At 38.3% G+C, this 20,760-nt stretch overlaps 1 protein-coding gene across 2 annotated transcripts in view; it reads right to left on the bottom strand.

The window, feature by feature from the left end:
- PTN (pleiotrophin) overlaps window positions 1-20,760 on the bottom strand; it is a 72,168-nt gene that overhangs the window by 12,062 nt on the left and 39,346 nt on the right. The gene's annotated exons all lie outside the window — the stretch shown is intronic.

Consider the following 20,760-nt stretch of genomic DNA (forward strand, 5'->3'; position numbering starts at 1 on the left):
ACGGATAGACAGACAGATACATGATTGATAGATACTAAATAGATAACCTGTTATCTTTAACTGCCTAGGTAATAAGCAACATCTTAGATTGTCTTTAGGTAATAAGCAACATCTTAGATTGTCTTTAATCATTCCCATCATTATCATCTATTATCAGCATTCCATTAGCCATTGATCTACTGAGAGTGAAGCACAAACAGAAGTAGACAGCACACCTTTGATATATATCAAATCCATTTATAAACTCATGTAATGAAAATCCTCTAAATTCTAGGATATAATAAAAAGTGCTTGCATTCCCCCATACTTTTTAATCTTCTATGTTTGATATGAATCAAAATTGCCAAAGTCAGTATGGCTACCCTGCCACAGTATAGCTGAGGAAGTCTCAGTCTAGACCCCAGAATGACCCAGTTCTCAGTGTCTCCACCAAGACATCTGGCAGTTATTTATCAGCATCTGACAATTCAGGCTGTTTTATATTCATATAAAAATGAAACTAACAATTTATGATCATAAACTGTAAGGATATTTTTTCCAGAGACTGGCAAGTTTTCACACTCTTACACATGAACAATAGAAACTCTCTATTGATCAGTACATGGATGGATGGTATAAATATACATATATGTATCTATAATATATTTATATGAAATCATTCATCCTGCAATTTGTTTTCTCTTTCAGAAAGACCTATGAAATGATATTCTCGACTGTGGATGTCTCTCCCTTTCTTCAGTATTCTGCAACATTTTGGAAAGGCTATCCTTCATTCGTGTTCTCTCTTTGTTTGAAGATTTTCCATTCCTGCTCTGCCTGCTATTATGCCTAAGCCTATATTTGATAGTTCAGACTTTACTGAGTAGAGAAAACAAATAAAGATTATATAAAAGAAGAAAGTAGAGAATTTTAAAAGGGGATGATTCAAATTATCCAAAATTCAAGTGTGTCCAAACAATACCCAATTAGCAAGACTTGCTGTTGAAGTCAGGCATGAGTAACTGGTCCACGTGTGAGTAACATTCCCTTCATGTGCTATTTGTACAGTTGATTGTTTATTTGTCCTAGTATCATAAAGGCAAAGCCTCTCCCCTGTATATATTTAACCTCGATTGCTCTCCAGCAGGGTGCTAGATGAGAGCAGAGGCAAGAGCTTTGATCTATAAGAAGTCAGATGGATCACGACTTAATTTTCACACTGAAGAAACTAAAACATTGTAACAAGAAGCTTGCTAAGTTAGCTCAGTTCTTTTAAAAAAAAAAAAATAACTCCCTCTTAACGCTATTTTTCATTGTACTTGCCCTAACAGGTTTAATTTCATAGAGTTTAACAGTTAAGTTTAAGGTTACGGTAGATAGTACTGGTTACTGGATATTACTGTAGAGTTGTTGTAGAGACTGAGATCACAAATCAAAGCACAAAAATTAAAGGGAATTCAAGCTAAGCAAAATAAGCTGATTAGAAAGGAAAGGGCACCCCTTTCTTTAAACATTTTTACAAGATCTAGAATTTTTAAAAGTGATTAAAATCTTAGTGATCTATTTGGAAGGATTAATATGGGATTTGGAAATAAAAGCTTTGGCTCAAACTTTTGCTCCATCTACTTCTCTGGAATGTCCTTGGACAAAGCAAAACCCATTTGAACCACTGTTTTGACACCTGCAAAGTAGGAGTGATTCTAACAGCTACTTGAGAGGTTTGTCATTAAAATGTAAGATGTAGACATGGACATAGAGATAACCCAGAATACTGACAAAAATTATTAATTGCCAAAGAATGTTACTTTAACCTCTGGATCCTAATTGCTTGCAAGAAGGATTTTTTTTTTTTAATTCAAAACAATAGACATTGGATTTGGAGTTATCTCATGTTACCCAAAAGCAAAAGATGATAGCATAAACATGAGACAGAGAGAGGTGATTTAATTAAAGTCAACCAAATTCTTGTTCAACTTTATCAGTACACATGCATCCTGCCCTTTGACTTCTTAGAAAGTAAAAGCGATATGAAAGCCAAGGCCCTTCACCCCCACTCCAAAGTGTTTTTTTGGAGTTTTCTAAAATCAAGAGACCTCATAGGAAAAAATCGAGGCATTATTTATACAATTCAACTTACATAAAATGGAAAAAAAATGACTTGGAAAATGTATTTTATGTCCCTTGTGTAACAAGAAAATTCTGCTTCACTTAGGGCAGGATCCCAGCTCATAGCTGCTACTCAGCAAAATTTCTGCTAATGAGAAACGTGCAAAAGTTGGTATTGAACAGAAAATTAATCATGCTAAAATGATGGTTCAGTCCTTTGTCCGTGTCATGGAACATGCAATTTGCTGAAGAATTGATACTAGAGTATCAGCAGAATATAAGCAGTGACATAGCTACAACTCTGAACTCTGATCAATGAATGATCTGTATTGCATCATATATTAAACATCACTATAGCTTGCAGATAGTTTATAATATACTTGTCTGTAGATTAAAAAAGTAGTTATTGAAATCTTTTTGTGGTAAAAAACATGCAAAAGAATCATATAGTTTAAAGAATTACTGTAAGATAAAATGTTTCTTTCCAGTTCCATCAAAGGTTTTACATATTTCTCATCCTTATCGCAGTCCTTCAAAAGTTAGTTAAGGTTATTATTACTGTGTATTTCTTGGGGCTTTTATTCAATGGTATTTCCCCAGATACGACTAACTAAAAATTGATATGTAAGTTGCTTTTATTGTACAATTCTGTCCTCCAACCCTTATCTGATATTTGAGTTATCAAAGATAGTGTATGCATTTACAAGTATTCATAAAACCACAAGATTGCTACCCAACATGTTTATATTAGTGGGAACACACAAATGACTGTAAATAACCACAATAAAACATACCAAAATGAAACAAAAAGTCAGAGACATTCTGCAGCACAGCAGGGAGAAGAAGGTTCAAAACAAGGGAGAGAAATCAAGGGACTATGGTGATGGCAGACAGGTGGATGGGTGTGGGAATCCTACGGGGATTACACCTAAGAGGAGAAAGCAAACACTGAAAAAATGAACAATGATGTAAAACACTGTAGATAAATTATATCACAAAAAAAGCAGTCAGTTTTATATGTAAAATAATCTCTGGTAAATTCTGTGACCAAAAAAAAAGAAGATGACGTGATAACAAATGATGTGGACAGTGATGATGTGCTTATTTGTTTCTTCCTGATTGAAAAAAAGTCGGTGAGGTTTAATATTTTGCAACAGGACCCCCAGTGATCACTTTCCACTCCTTATCATTCTCTTCTGAGATGAGACAGTCTTAATTTTTGCCTCTCTGCTTTAAAATTCAGCTAGAAATCAATGATTAGCCATCTCTACCTGAATTACCACACGTTCTTCATTCTTCCACAATTTCTGCACCCACATGAGTTTGATCAACAACTAACAATTTCTCAACCCTATTGAGTCACTGGCAGGCATCCCAGTCACCCCTGAAATCTCCCCAGTTTATGATCTGGATTAAATCTAATGTTGTATTAGCAAGTAAAACCAAACAAGCAAACTATAGCTTGAAAAAATGTTTCCCCTGCCCCCCAAAAAATGACCACCATTTGTTTAATTCAAATACGATATCCCAGAATGTTCATTCATCATTTTTCTGACTTGTTAATTTAGAATCAACTAAAAGCACATAGCCTTTCATCTCTAACCCCTATTAGTCTACAAGGATATGCAGCTTTCTTGAAAATTGCTATTTCAAATTCAGTTCTAAGTACATACCAGTATTCATGAATAAGAAAAAGAAAGATAAATCAAGTGAAACAAACATTCAGTGGGAACAGATTTGGTTTACCCTTTAAAATATGACCGTGATACAAAGGAATATTTATTGTTATTTCTTGAAGTCAATGAGTTCAAAAGGACTTGGGTAGTTTGTATTATTCCTCTACTGTTTTTATGTGTTATGGTCAAAAGTGAAGATGATCAACTTTCAGAATGTTTTAATTAGCTTTTAATCCATTTTCATATCTACCTGCCACATTTGACATAGAGGAACAAGTCAGGATTTTAGAGTAAGTCAGACCTGAGCTAGGTTCCCAGCTTGGTAACCAGCAACACATCTAATTCCTCTAAAACTTACTTTCCTTAGCTGTAGGCGTGCATAGAAAATCCACCCACATGACTGATCTGAGATTAGAAATTATGCATGAAAAGTCAGCAACACTGTGCCTGCCACCAGCAAACCCACGCTATCTCCTGACTTCTGCTGCAGTCCCCTCATCTTTAACTGTACTATGACAAATTGATATTTTGGGTGGAATTTTCCTACAATAGAAAGCAAAACCCTGCATTTTTCTCTGGGGAAAAATGACAATCCAGTTCTCCCCTTCATAGATCATTGTGCTGTCTTTGAACTCAACTTTCATACTCATCTAAAGCTAAAACCTCTAGAACATATCAAACCTTTTTATCCTCACAGAAATCCTTTTCATTCTGACCTCTCAAACCAACCTATATACCTTTACTCAGAGAGTACTTACAATAAGTTAGATAGGTATCAAAGAAGTAACAACTCAAAAAAAGAAAAAGAAAAAGAAAAAAAACCAAGTACTCGTAATTCTCTAGCTTCACAAAAACTGATCAATTGATCATTGCACCTGCTGTCTCATGTAAAGTTTTTTTCCTCTCAAATTTCTTCTACCTATACAGACATTTGTTATCTTCCAGGGCATAGTTCAAACATGTTACCTTCAGCAAAGCCTTTGAGAAAGGTTTCACTGTCCTTTTGATCTTTAAAGCTCACTTTACCTTGTTCATATAGATCATCTATAGATTCTGATCACTTACAACCCCTAACATACAACAGGCAAGTTACTGACTATAAACTATGCAGATATAACTGGAAAAAGGGGTGTGCCTTCCAGACCATTAGATTTGGCAAACGCCACTTTCAGGTCCCTTAGAGCTCTTTTCTTTTTTTTACCACATATGATCAGTTGATCAGTTGGTCTTAGAACTCTTTTCTTTCTTTACCACATAAAATCAATTTCCTTTTCAAAAGAGAGAAAGCCAAATAAAAAACATACATTGTAATGCACAAAACAAGTACAGACTATCAGATCTGCCAAGAAAGGCAGACACTGAGAAATCATCAAAGTTTCTTAAGGGTCCTCATTAACTAAATGATTGGCTCTATCACCCATCACCCATGAAGGTGAAAATACTCCACCTAGGAAAATTACCAGCAATGCAAGCCAGGGGCCTTTTGAGATCTTACTAGAAAGATAGTCATTTAAAAAATTCTCTAATGCAGGCCCTCCCTGGTGGCGCAGCGGGTTAAAGCACTGCACTAAGAAGCTTAAGCCACTTCCGCATGAGTTCGATCCCCACCCGCCCCAGAGGTGACTCACATAGCGCAGCAGACCTCTCCTGACCCGCCTGCTGCTCCCCTCAGCAGTGTATTTCAGTTGATCTGCCTGTTCTGCTCCCTGCTCTGTCTCTTGTGAATCCTCTCACCCTCTGTACTTCTGGCTTGTACCCAAGTATCTTAAAAATTCACATATGATCTCATGAAGTATAACAGAATTGGGAAGATAATATGACAGATAACCATAAGGCATTAAAAACAAGATTTAATACTTTGGAGTCAGCCAAAATTCTACAACATTGACATAACTTGTTATTTCTGTGATCTGGGATGCATTGTTACTTTTTCTACCCTTAGTATCCTACTTATGGAAACAGTTTTATTATGCAGGATGATAGTTTATCTCATGACTGCAATGAGGTAACAGAAAGAACTGTCCAAGAATTGGAGGGCACAAGGGTCTGTCAGAAAGATAGGGCAACTCTTTCAGGTAATTCTGAGGAGCCTTTTTACTCACAAAGGAATAAGAGAAGTAAGAGACCATCTCACTGCTTTGGGTGGTGGTCCAAAGATTCCCGGGCACTGGATACTGTGAGTTTTAATAAAGCACTAAGGATGACATCCACACGTCTAACATCGAGGACTACTGTGAGTGCCAGCAGTTTCACTATTCCGGTACAATTGTAAACTCGCAAACAACACTCCGGACCTTCTGAACTAGAATTTACATTTGGATGGTCGGGATTCCTCACTGATATCTATGTAGGCACTTGGAAGTTGAAGACATAAACCCTTCTCCTAAATCAATACTTCTTGAGGAATAAAATAATTCAGTACCTGCTTGCTGTTTATGTGATGCCTTATTTAACTTATAGTCCAACTTCTTCTTCCACTAAGGTAGCTGTAAAAGATATATACATTCTAGAAAGTACACACACTCACCTATAGACATTCTCTGCTTCTAGTAAAGAAAAAGGGAACATTTAAGAACTTTATCCTTTTATCCTCACAATAACTTTAGAGGGCAGTCAATATTATTCTAAGCAAGGAAAATAAAAACTAGAGTTTAGAGAACTTGCCCAAGATAACAAAGGATTAGAAACAGAGATTGAAGCTAGCATTGTAACACTGAGTAAGACTTTTGTTCTTAATCATAATGTCAAATAGTGAAGCTAAAATATAAAAATTCTGTAACGTAGTTACTGCCACACACTTAATAGTGATTCATTTGGGCCTAAACTCTGTAAAGGTTGCTGTGAAGGGGTTATAAGAACCATCTTTGTAGAGTTCATATTTAATTCTCTGACTATATTAATTCTTTCACAGAAAAGAGCAATCACTATTTTTTAAGAGATACACAGACTTAAAAAAGTGTGAATTGTGTTAGACCTCAAACATTTGGAATGTGTATCATGGATTTAAGGTCTTATTTTTTTTAGCTAACATATAACATGCATTCAGAGAATTTTGAGCAGTGTAGCAAAATCTTATACAACTGTTAATTGGATGAGTGATAGTGTATTATTATTATGAATTTAGAAACTGGGCAGGGGGTGGGAGAACAAGAAACAAAACAGAGGGTTAGGAATGAGTCTCTCTCATCCACAGTCATTTAATCCATTACCCACTATATTTAGACTGTCTAGCACTACAGAATTTTTGGAAGTTTTCAAATATGTTTGAGACATGAAAAAAAAAACTCTCTAAAATAAGAGAATAACATCTGAAGTCAGTGTTTAATAATGGCTACACAGCAAAGCACATAATAGCAACATCATAAAATATAATATGATAAAGTCTAGTATTTACCAATAAAATGTATACCATTTAGGACTAAAAATATCAATATGTTTGAAAACCAACTTTAGATTTGATTGTCTCAGTTTGCAGGATATCTTTAATGTACTTCGAGATAGTTTAGAATTGAATTACTTGAAGACCAATCATTTTCAAAAGCAAAATTGCAAATAAGGTCTACCACCACCCTGCCAATACACTATATATCATCTGCAAAGATATGAAACATCCCGACCCCTAACAGATACCACAGTAGATGAGGTTGCTTGATTTCCAGAGCATTGACTTCGTCCCCTGGCTATAGTTTAGGTCTTAGGCTGTGAGGACTGGAATAGAAAATATCCAAAGAACCTGAAGGTTACTCCTCGGCCCCTCCAAACTCTCCCACACACCACCAAGTAAAATCTCTCCCTACACAGTTCTCACACTACCAGGAGGTGTCTACGTGGGCACTAAGCCACTGCAAGGTATAGATGTGAAGTTTAGTTCCTCGGTTTAGCTTGCAGAGGCTGGACTGCGAATGCCTGGGTCCATACCAGGAACAAAACCCTAGAATAATCTAACAATTACCCAGGAAGCCATTTGGATTGCAGCTAGCCTCTCCTTCAAGAACGGAAGAGCTAAAACTTGCCAGCTTTGATTTACACGCCTTTCAGCTACTATTTCCAGTTGATTCAGTTCATACAACTCCAGCTTTCATTTAGGGCTGAACCATTGACTACAAAAATAAAGGAAAACAGAAAAAAAAAGAACAAGAAAAGAAATCAAGGAAAGGCTTCATTGATTATGCAGAGTGTTGCTTTGGGAAAGGCGAAAATCTTGTTAGAGACCTGGCAAACTCACTTCATTAGGGACCTGGTGACATCTTCCAAAAGCAGAACATTACATCAGATGACTTCCTCATTTAAAACATCAGTGACCTTGCAGCATGATAGGGGCACCCATCGTACTCCATTCTGTCTGCTCCATTCTTCACACTTTTAGCAACAGCAAAAAGTTTGCTTGTATTAAAAAATACGCAGAGAGAAATGTATTAGAAACCAGAAACATTAAGATGTGGGAGTGATTCTGCTCACTCACCTTGCTGTCTAAAAATTCACTTTCTTTTTCTGCTTGCATGGTCATCCTTACATCATTCCCACCATCCTTTCTCACACAGAGCTGCATTTAATCTCTTTTCACCTAAACTCTACATGAGGTTGATAAATGAATGTGAACACGAACACCGGGTCTCATAATGATGCATGAGACAACTGCTTCTTTCACCTTCAGAGACTCTCTGAAATTCGTCTGCAAGGTTTCCACATCAAGGAAGAATGTTGTTTAATTGTGTTTTCTGCTTTTCTTTGGGAGCATCAAGTACAGCCCTCATTGAACTTCCTCCTTTCTAGAAATAATTAGCCTAAGGGCTAAAACTTCCATTGAAATTTATGAAAGTGTAACTAAGACATCAAATGGTGCAGTCCTACTAAATAAACTTATTTGAATGAGAAAGTGGCTAATAAAAGTGATCATGTGACCACCGGTATCGAGGTCCTAAGAAATCTTGACACCTGTTCTAAGAACATGACAATGGCATTAGGAGATGGATACACTATTAAATAACTATAAACTGACAAATAAATCTTGAATGCTGACTAGAAAAAAGCCACAGAAAATTCTCCAATGTACTATATTCTAAAAAAAATTATAATGGGGGCCCTCTCTGGTGGCTCAGCAGGTTAAGACACAGCACTGCAAGAGAGCCTCAAAGGCTTCAGAGCGAGTTCAATCCGGCCCTGGAGATGACCCACATGGCACGGCAGACCTCTCCTGACCACCTGCTGCTCCCCTCAGCAGTGGACTTTGTTGATCTTCCTGTTTGTTCCCCACTCTGTTTCTCTCACCACTCCTGCACCTCTGGTCTGTACCCCAGTTCTGTATGCATAAATAAATAAATCTTTAAAAAAAAACTTACAATTGGAATAAAAACGTCAAGGGAATTCTAGTTAAACCTGCAGTGTACTTAAAATTGGGGCAAATAGGCCATTTTGTTGATCATAAAATCATGGTTAATTCTCAATGAACTATGCTATTGGCTTTAAATAAATTAAAACTTAACAATCACTTTAAATTCCTGCCTTTGAATATGTTTGCATCAGTAATTTAAATAATGGAAGAGAACTTGATTCACAGTGGCTCACAGATAAAAGCAGGTCACAACCTCAATACAGAAATGGTAAAGATGGGAGGAAAAACGTTAATGAACAGATCAGTATATTCCAGTTTTGAGAAGCTCAACCTGAAGAATGTTCTGCCTGCTACTGAACTGGAATTGAACCACTCTAAATTTCATTGAATTTTTCTCAGAGAGGAAGGAAGGAGGTGAATTCCGTCAACTCACACATAAACAAAAGAATGCAAAATTAACTCTCATGAGAAGATGTCTAATGTGACAGCAACAGCAGGGAACAACTCGCAAATAGATTGGAGAGCATTCCCTTGCAGTTGCAAAAATAATGAGATTTAAAGTAATTGCTAACCTAGATCATATTATTTCCTTTCCCCATAAAATAACATTGTTTTATTGGCATATAAATCTAGCAACTTTGTGTATCTAAGGCACAGTGTTCTGTGTACCTACTTGTGTGCTTATTTACATATCCAGGCAGTGGGCAAGTTGTGCCAAAAGAGTTAATGCCACTGAAAAGCCTGCCCAGTCAAAACCAGCGAAATAGCATCATGTGTCTGATGCTCTTAGGATATCATCTTCTGAATTTTGTGTATAGTCCGCAGGCTTAAGTGTTTGGGTTTTGGCTCTACAGTACATTAGAAAGAAGACAAGTAAATGCTATTCTCGAGAGGATTGGCATCCTCATGAAATGAAGAAAAATATAGGGAAGTCAAATAAACTCTCTACAACTGATTTGCCGATTAAAGTATCCACACATTTCACAGCATTTGTAACTGTCCAGTCACAGCTACGTGGTACTTCCATTTATGCAGGAGACATTCCGTGACCAGCAATGCAGGAAAGCGAGCGCAGCAGCTGTACGTGACCAGCTCCGAGGGACTAAGCCTTCCGTGCTCTGCACATGTGTAAGCTCCATATCCATATCCCCCTCTGGGATTGTGACAGCCCCATTTCATCACACGTCTAGAACCTGGTAGCAACTCAGTTCTACCTCCTTGCAATCCTATTTCCACCTCAATGATCATTAAACCTCAGAGTAGTAGAACGATGACATTCCATCTACTTTCTGGCTATATAAACCTGATGAACACCCAAAAGGTAAATCAAGAGGGAGTAGGGTACATCCTCTTCTGAAAAATAGGAGTTTTCTTTTCAGTTAATAATTCATTTAGATCAAATAAATGTATGATGTGGATGTGGACTAAGTATATGGCACTAAGGTGGGTGATGCAAATGTAGAGATAAGGCAACACTCTTGGAAAGAGAGACAAAATATTTGGAATCCTAGTTTGAGGGTTAATTAAAAGTCAGCAGTTTGTTTAAAATACCATACATATGGTACAAAGTTATCTTCATTTAACTCTTTCCGTTTTGAAAGTGCTAATTAGACTAAATAGCCATTGACTACTTCTCAACCCCAAACTGGCATGATTCTGTCTTATTCAACTCCCCACAATTTCACTGGGAGATAAACAATGCAGACATTGCTAATGTGTAGTGAATAGACTATGAAATTGAAGATTTAGTAGATTTATAACTTAGCCTAAACACACAGCTAGTGAATAGTGAAGCCAGATAAGAAGCTAACTTGATTTGAACCTTAACTAAAAGCTTGTTTCCCAAATGGTGGAATATTTGCTATTTTCCTAAAAGAAAAAAATTTTCTGTCTTTTTTCTTAGTATTCCACATGCACAATCTGTGAACAAATTCACCATAATCTCTACTTGTAGTACTTTTAAATAATGGCTGTTGCTAGAGAATTTGTGAAAAGTAACATAAGAATTATCAAAGATGATAACTGTGTATATGTAAAGCTTGTCAGCTATTGAGGGTTGAGGCAAAGTTCCTTTAGAGTTGGATGAGGGTGTTAACTAAAGAGAAACAAAGTGCATGTTTTTTTCAAAGAATTTTAAAAGTGGGGGGAGCCTTAAATTGACCCGTCAGCTCCTAATCCATCAGCCAGAATTTATTTCACACTATTATGTACAAAAGTTATGAAGATAAGAATATAAAAGATGACCTTTACAGAACTTAGACAAAAACTTGACGGTTCTCAGAAAAATTTAAATGTCGCTCCTTTGTAAACATGACAAAATACCCCAAGATTCAGAAGTCTTATATTGTATGCACGTCTCAAGATAGTTACCATCCACTCTCAGCCAGGGGACTCCGTTATATAACTACTTTTTTTTTTTTTAAAGATTTATTTATTTATTCATACAGAACTGGGGAACAGGTCAGAGATGCGGAGGGTGAGAGGACTCACCAGAGACAGAGTGGGCTACAGAACAGGCAGATTGACGAAGTACACTGCTGAGGGGAGCAGCGGGCGGGTCAGGAGAGGTCTGCCGCGCCATGTGGTCACCTCCGGGGCAGGCGGGAATCGAACTCATGTGGAAGTGGTTTACGCTTCTTTGTGCTGTGCTTTAACCCACTGCGCCACCAGGGAGGGCCAATATAACTACTTCTTTTTAATAAAGGTTTTCCGGGATAAAAACTGTCTCTGATAATTATAATCAACTGTTTACACCCTGTGGAAGAGTGACTGGCAAATTCTGTTGACTAAGCTAATTCAGGAAGCCTAGTACATTAAGGAAGGGTTTAACTTTAATTGTGATTCAGTCTCTCAGAAGGGCTAGGTCCAGCAGAAGATTTGTTTTGTGTTCTGGTCTCAGGTGATTCAAGGTGAATCCCATACAGCAGGGAACTGACTATGATTGAGTCAAGTTCATGATATACCATAGTTTAGGGAAGTGAAAAGTCTTAATAGGTGAACTCTTGTTTAATAAGCCAACTATTTACCCAGGCATGTAATCCATTGTTCTGCTAGCAGTTTGCCCCGATGAATAAACTGTTTGGTTATATAGGCTATCAGGAAATTTATGAAGTGACAAAGTAACCAATAATAAGGGAATTCTTTCAGAATTCCCAGTTCATTTAGATGTTTAATATGATTTGCGACTATTGCTTATACAATAGGGGTGCAATAACATAACACATACATTTACTGTCAGATAGGTATTTATTTCAAGTTATTTCAAGGTAAAGGCATTTTTCCATTTTTAAATTTAGTGTTGTGACTGAAAATTGAGGCTATTATTTTCATGGAGATGAAAAAAAACATTGGTAAAAACAAAACTTTCCTTTAGTGTTTTAAAAGCGTGGGTCTGGCATTCCTCAAGAAAACTAAAAATATATATGAACACATTTGGTTTAATAGTGTACATATATGACATAGTCACTAGAACGATGCTATTATAGACTATTACTTTCATAAAAACCACTAAAGTTTTGCAGAATCAGTTCCTCTACAAATGATGGACTTAATTTTAAAAAGCCAAGAAAAGAAAACAATTTAAATGTGCACTTGTTTTTCTGCCCCACTGAAGCAGTATCGAGATCTCTTTCTATTTTTTTTTTTTTTGGGCATTTTTTAAAAATTTTTTTAATTATTACAAAAGTTTATTTTTACATCATTTGAGATCTCTTTCTATTTTACACTTAGAGACAGGTGCTATGTTAGAGCTTTGCATACACACATTCTCATCATTTGACAGGTAAAATAAGCAAAATCACAGGCTAAGCAAGTTGCTCCAACTCCTAATCCTGCTTGGTAAAACAAGACTTGGATATCTGATTGTCAAGCATATCCTCTCAGGTCTGGTAAGGTCTAGACAAGGAATGAGAACCTCAGTAGTTGAAAGACACTTTCCGAGCTCTCTAGAACCAGGACTTTGTAATGAGCATGTAGCTGAAGGATCCTTTTGTCATTGTTGTTCCTTCAACACATCAGTGACAGCATGACTTCAATCCTGGCCAGGGAAGTGAGCCACACGGTGCAGCAGACCTCTCCTGTCTCCCCGCTGCTCCCCTCCGCAGTGTATTTCAGCAGATCTGCCTGTTCTGCTCCTCATTCTGTCTCTGGTAAATTCTCTCACCCCTGTATCTCTGGCTTATACCCCAGTTCTTCTGCAAAGTATTACAAGAAAAGCACTTGGTTTTCCAGGGTAGAGTAGGCAGAATTCTAAGATGTTCCAAAGATCCCTAGCTCCTGATACACGCATAACTTCTAGTTATTTAAAGGAACTCCAAGCGAAGGAATTTTCTAAAGGAATTTTGCATATGCAGTTAGGGTTTCAAATCTGTCAACCTTAACATAGGGAGATTTTTCTGGGTGGGCCTGACCTAATCACATGAAGCCACTAAATTGGGATCATGAAGTCAGAGACGGGGAGTAGGAGAGGAGCTCAGCTTGAGGAGCATTTGACAGCTCTGTCTGTCACATCGCAAGGAGAGCTGAGGCCTCTGGCTGTTGACAAGGCCCCCAGAGGAGAGCCAGCAGGAAAGGGGGTCTCAGTTCTAATACCTCAAGGAATGGAAAGAGCTAACAAGCCAAATGCGCTTAGAAGATTTTTGCTCAAAATGTCCAGAAAAAACCAGCCCAGCTAAGTCCTTTACTGTTGTCGCAAGGACACAAGCAAAGAACCCAATCGTATTATTCCCCAAATTCTGACCTAGAAAACTGTGAGCCAATAAATGGGTGTTGCTTTGCCACATACAATAGAAACCAAAAGCAATGAATTTTAATATTTTTATAGAGCAAGAATATTAACCTGTGATTAGGACTTTAACAGCTGTTTCAGGCAGCTTGAAGATGTCTTTTTCTTTCCCACAAATGTATTTGCTAAAAAACATCAATGGTGCATATATAAATTCCATGGTCATGTAATCATATGCTTTTATAAATGAAGACAAAGAAGAGAAGGGAGGAGGGTGAGGAGGAGAAAATAATGCTATAAATATTCAAGGTACTTCCACCGACATTATCTCATTTGAGTTTGTAACAGCACAAGAAATGATTATATAGAAATGTGTAAGTAAGTGACTCAAAATCCACTACAAGGATGTGGGTTGCAACAAGGAGGCTGGGAGGTGACATTAAGTCCTGTTTGCTCAAACACCACATTTTATTTTCGGGGCTGATAAAGTATTTTGGAAAACAAAGGGGTTATGTTCTCCTCTCCTTCCCTTTCCCTTTTTCAAAGAATTAAACATAACTAAACATTTTCATTTTTGGAAGTCATGTTTCTTCCCACATTAAACTTTCCTATTCCTCACACAACAGGCCCATTTTAAAGTTTTCAAACATTGATTTTTATGCCTTAAAAAAACATTTGTTAAAATCTTTCTCAATGCTTAAAAAAGTATTCAAACTGATTTTGTAAGTTTGAACTAAGGCTGTACGATAATGAAACATTTTCAATAGCCAATATGGGAGTCATCAAATGCTTCTATAAAATGGGATTCTATGGAGCGACTAAAACATGATGTAGAGTTACCCACAGTAAAAGCTATGAGATAAATGAGAAGTTCCTGATCCCATTTGTTGTATATATACTATAACTGCACTTTGCAAAAAGAAAAAAACATATGTTCATACATATACACATTTAAACACATCTCATAGGAACATTTTTGATAGAGATTATCTGCAAAATATCATGCTCTTCAATTTTCATTTCATGCTTTTCTCACTTTGCTGCATTTGTTGTTAAGTACTGTATTTTATAGTGTATTTTTACCATCCAAGAAAATAGCAGTAATTTTTATTTTACAAAATAACTTGACAAAACTTTCTCAGTCTGTTGAGAGCAACATGGTTATGATTAACAATCTAGCAGACTCTTTTTAAATGGAATTTCCAATCAGAGTTGCTGAAACCTATAAATTTCTAGCTCAAGGCTGTGAAATAAAATGACTTTTGACACACATAAGAAGTAGGTGGAACTTGGCCAGTGTTCAGACTCCCACTTTTATTGGGGATTATGTCCTTCTGTATCCCTCGCTAGAGAGATGCCATTTGTTACCTAAGACCTTTGTGTCTGAAGTAGGATCCTATGGGGTTGTCGGAAATGTCATGACACATAGAAAAAGGGCATCGTGACTTTTCTAACAACCTCTTAATCAAGCGCCCAGGTCTCTCGCAGCTCCCAAGTCCTATCATGCAACCCGTGACCTCCAACCAGCTCCTCCAAGGTCATCCCCAGGGCCACTTCCCTCCCCTGAGCTATTCTCAGTCCTATAAATGAGTTAATCTAAACAGAGTCTTGCGATAGAGCGAACCAACAGTCTGTTTAGACCTAAAACTGCTTAGCAGCAAAGTCAAGAGATAAGAGTGAAAAATAATCCAGAAATAGATGATATGAGCCAGCTGCTCCTTCCTGATCAGGAGAGGAGAAGGGAGTTCTGAAGGGACAGGCATCCCTTCACCTCCCAAGGAGCGTGGTCACTAGGGGAGAAGCAAAATCCAGGTACCCCTAGATACCTTCAGAAGCTGTTCATCACATAATTGTTAGCATTTCTGGACTAGAATGCTTGAAACCTTAGAATTTAAGGGTGGAGTTAGTTGTACGAGGTGTAAGGATGTGGGGGGTGGGGGGGATTTACAGAAATCGTTGATCCCAAAAGAGGAGCTTTGGCAGATTTTTCCAAGTACGGCAGCCAGAGGGTAGTGAACTGAGATCCTGGCTTTTGAAACTGAACCATTTATTAAGGAATTAGGCTGAGATCAGGGCAGAACAGTGAATCTTAATGTTACTTTAATTAGGGGTAATAAGTGTATTATGGTTTCAATTCCTAAAAAGCGAACTTTCATCTTGACATTATCAGATGACATAATGAATTATCTAAGATTGATTTAAAAATACTATGGAAAACAAAAGATGTGGCATACCACCCCAACAAAAACTATTGACAAAGCCTTCCACTTGAGTCTGGTCTCATGCCTACACTTACAGAATTCACTGCCTTTTTTCTCCGTTTATTTTATTCCCTGGAAGGAAAATAATAAACATTCACATTTAGATCAATCTCATGTATCTAGGGACTTCAAATTTTAGGCGTTAGCTGCAAACTGGTTTTTTTTTATTGCCATTGTGGATATTATTTTTAAAGATTTGTTTATTTGTGCATACAGAACTGGGGTGTAGGCCAGAGGAGTGGTAGGATTCACCAGAGGAGCAAAACAGGCTGACTGACTGGAATACACTGCTGAGGGGAGCCACAGGGAAACAGGAGAGGTCTGCTGCACCTTGTAGATCACCTCGGGGCTGGGGATGGAACTCAGGCCACAGTGGTTAGTGATAGCCATTGTGGGTACTTTTCACAGCTTAGCCAGAGGCAGTTCTTCCGGCCAACACTGGAACAATGGCTCAGCTGAAGTGGGCTACTGATGACTGATGGCCCATCAAGTTTCCTCACAAAATGCAACAATGACTCCCCAGGTGGGTGAACACCAGCCCCCTCAGGGTCCACTGAGCATAGCCTGACTCCCCAACCTACCCCTTGGCTGGGGACAGGCACAATCCAGTCCTGTTCCTGACCATTAAGGTCCCTCTGCCCCATGCTTATTTATTTATTTATTTTAAATCTGGTCCTGGCTGCTTTGCTTGGCAGTCAAGTATTTAGCCAGAAGCCAAATTAAGATCACTTGCTCCCACCAGGACATCTCTGGCCCCACCAACATTGTTTGGCCTGTTGGCAAGTTTCTCTGCCATTTGCTGCAGTCACCAGAAAACAGGCCAAGTGGCAGTTACTGAAAAGCCTGTATTTATTGTGTCTTTTAGTGCTTCTTATTGTGTGCCAGTGCAGTACTGCATTTTTGACCATTAGGTGAAGGTGAGGAGAGGAAATTATTGTTGTCATCACTGCCACTATTGTTCATGAAGGTAACCATAATTGTTTAAGCTAAGCACCTGTGTGGAACTAGCCGTGCTAAGTGTTAGGTAGACTTCCAATCTCTTTCTTCTTTTATACGGTGATTCAAAATTGGTGCTCAAGAGCCCTCCCTGGTAGTACAACGGATTGAGGCACGGCCCTGTAAAGCTGTCCACAGCCACAGCAGCATGAGTTGGATCCCCAGGCGCGAGCTAACCCACATGGTGCAGCAGACCTCTCCTGACCTGCCTGCTGCTCCCATCAGCAGTGGATTTCAGGACATCTACCTGTTCTGCTCCCCATTTTTTGCCTCTGTCCTGGTACCCAACTTCTTGCGTGCATAAATGAATCTTTTTTTTTTTTTTTTACAAAATGGAGCTCTCTCATGTTTCCAGAGGATTTGATAAGCACATAGACTAAAAAAAAAAATCTTAAATAATTTCCCCTACATTATACATTTGTGATTTATGTTGGTAATAGATTCAGTTTTCTATCCCCTCAAATCAATAACTATCATGTGTAACCAGCTAGTGTGGCTCTTGAACACAGGAAATATAGTGGGTCTAAGATGAACTCTAAGTAAGAAACACATGCCGGAATTTGAAGCTTTAGTTCTGAACCAAAAAGAGACTATGAAATATTTCAAATACGGGCCCTCCCTGGTGGCGCAGTGGGTTAAGCACAGCACTAAGAAGCTAAAGCCACTTCAGCATGATTTCCGTCCCGGCCCAGCCTGGAGGTGACCCACATGGCACAGCAGACCTCTCCTGTCTCCCCGCTGCTCCCCTCAGCAGTGTACTTCATCAGTCTGCCTGTTCTGCTCCCCACTCTGTCTCTGGTGAATCCTCTCACTGCCCCTGCACCTCTGGCCTGTACCCCAGTTCTGTATGCATAAATAAATCTTTTAAAAAATTGTCAGAGCTATCTTCTGTTTAAAAAAAGAATTCAAATATAGTTTTTCATCCCCATCCATAGCTCATCTAAAAAAACAAAATCATTCTTAGACCTTACGGGGCTAAAAATTAGTAGATGCTTTTATTTCATTACTGGCTGGTTCTCGCATAAACACTCTATAGTTGTAACAGCCTCGAAGCTGACCCCTCTATAGCCTGGCCACACTGTTAAGGACAAGACTGTGCTCGGGGTTCATTACCAGTTCTCCCCTGGCAAAGGTGCACTTGGAATGCTCTAGAACCTCATTGTTCAATAAAATGGCTTCCTTTCCCAGGTGAGCACTTGAATGTGACTCCTCTGAATTGAGATGAACACATACTGAATTTCAAAGACAGTAAGAAAAAATGAACACAAATGATCTCATTCAAAAGAAGGATATTATTTTGTGCAGACTGGATTTAAAAAATACATAGTCTTAAAATAATTGCTCCTACTTAGCTTTACTTTTTAAATATATTTAGAAGAACATTGAAGATTATATGTGCGGCTCACAAAGCCTGTTGCACTGGTTTATACTCCTCTGCACTGAGTTTTTCCAGGGCCCCAGGGCTGTTCAAATGGGGTTCTGTCCTCCAGTATAAAGAAACAGGGAGAAACTTGAGCCTTATGCCTCAACTTCCTGCTCTTTTCTTTTTCATTTAAGGATTAGCTGCAACTTAAGTGACCTGGTGAATAGGGTCCATGCATCCAAAAGCCTTGATTCTGCTAGTCTCCTAGTTTTCACTTACTGAATGGTCCAGAGAAATTAGGCAGATGCTCTATCTCTTTTGGGTAAAAATATAAAATAATAATCATATAAAGTCTGTACTATAGATATAAAAATAACCTGTTCTGTTTGAGACAGACTTACTCTAAGTGGGATAAATACATGTGACACCACCTGATAAGCAATAAGCTGTATAATTATAAGTGACAAATTATCATCAGTTGAATAATAACCACAATAAATCAGGAAAACATTTAAGGTAAAGGAGATTAAAATACCATAATTCTAGGGAAATTACAAATACAACAATTCAAGTAAGAGTATAAAGATATTAATGTTTAAATGGTGATGTTAATAAAGGAACGGGCAGGTTAAGTATTAGAAGGCACACCTGCATAAAAGCAGGAGCAATTTCATTTTAGAGCTTATATCTATATTAACTGCCAGCAGCCAAGAGATCACTGTGACATTACTTGCCTTTCCATTATGTAGTTTTATAGGATCTATTAAAATACTACTGGTTAAGAAAAAAAAAAAAAAAACTCCCTATTTACACCATGGCCAATTATTTAAGTATTTCTGTAAGAGCAGAAGGTGGGCTATTGGCTGCTGAATTCACACTGCCTAAGCTGAAACTTGTTGAAACAGAGGGTACTTTGTACAGTTTCTGGCTTAGTTATACCCGGCACCACACCACTTCGCCTGTAATTGCATACTAGTGAGACACAGAGACATAATTATTTTTCTGAGTTTCTAAGCTGATCCCAACATTCCTGGTCTCCATCAGCCCCTAAAATCAAGGCAGATCCAATGACCTCACAAGTCCTTTTTAGACTGTGCTTATTTAGTCTGGGCAGCTCGTTCTGGTGTGCAAAATCAAACTGATTTAGCCTTCCTTGACTGCACAAAGGATTCAAAACTATTCCAAGTCAGACCAAAACTAAATCACTAAATATATTTTCTAAAGTATATGACCAAGTGGCTGACCCCCTGGGGAAATATAGTGGAATGAAAGAAGTCCCAAAGAAACTCCCATAGATGTGAACAGGTAAATATTAGATAGTATCTTTTCAAACAAAGCCTGTTAGAATATACCACCTGATTATTATTTCCAAAGAGTCAGTACCATCACTTCCCTGGGAAGTGGCCAGTCAGGAGTGTGTGGTTAAGTCTGGCTTAAGAGTGGTTTTGTGGGCCCTCCCTGGTGGCACAATGTTTTGAAATGCAATACTTAAGAAGCTAGCTGTAGTTGCTTCATCAGAGGTTCAACCCCCACCCAGGGAGCTCACCCTCAGGGTGCAGCAGACTTCTCCCGTCCCGCCTGTTGCTCCCCTCAGCAGTGTACTTCGTCAATCTGTCTTTTCTGCTCCAAATGTGTCTCTGGTGAATTTTCTCCCTGCTCCTGCACCTCCTGCCTGTACCTCACTTCTATATGCAGAAATAAATTCTAAAAATATTTTTTTTAAAAAACAGAGTGGTTTTGCGGAATGAAAGATAGGGAGTATTATTTGTGAGCGTGGGAAAACCCAGAAGATATTCAAGAAATAATGAGCAAACCCAGGTGAGCAAAATGGAGGTTTCAAGTGTCGCAGAGAAACTCAGCAGAAAGCAGATGGCACAGCCCCGTGCATTCTCTGAGGAGAGTTTAGGGGATGCATTCTGTAAAGTGATGTGAGAAGAGCAAAGTGAATACAAGGGAAGCTGTTGGTGAACAAAAGCAAAAGATTTTGTTTTATTTTTAAGATTTATTTACTTATGCATACAGAACTGGAGTACAGGTCAGAGGTTCAGGGGCAGTGAGAAGATTCACCAGACACAGAGTTTTGAGCAGAACAGGTCAACTGAGGGAGTACATTGCTGAGGGGAGCAGCGGGGAGACAGGAGAGGTCTGCTGTGCCATGTGGGTCATCTCCAGGGCAGGGGATCAAACACGCACTGAAGTGGCTGCACTAGCTTGCAGTGCTGAGTCCTAACCCGTTGCACCATCAGGGAGGCAGCAATAACATTTTAACCACCTTTACATCTGAGGTGGGAAGTAGAAGTCTTGAGAGAGTTAGAACTAGTAGT

The sequence above is a fragment of the Condylura cristata genome, unplaced genomic scaffold (genome assembly GCF_000260355.1).
Source record: "Condylura cristata isolate star-nosed mole 26May11 unplaced genomic scaffold, ConCri1.0 scaffold00005, whole genome shotgun sequence".
Lineage (NCBI taxonomy): Eukaryota > Metazoa > Chordata > Mammalia > Eulipotyphla > Talpidae > Condylura > Condylura cristata.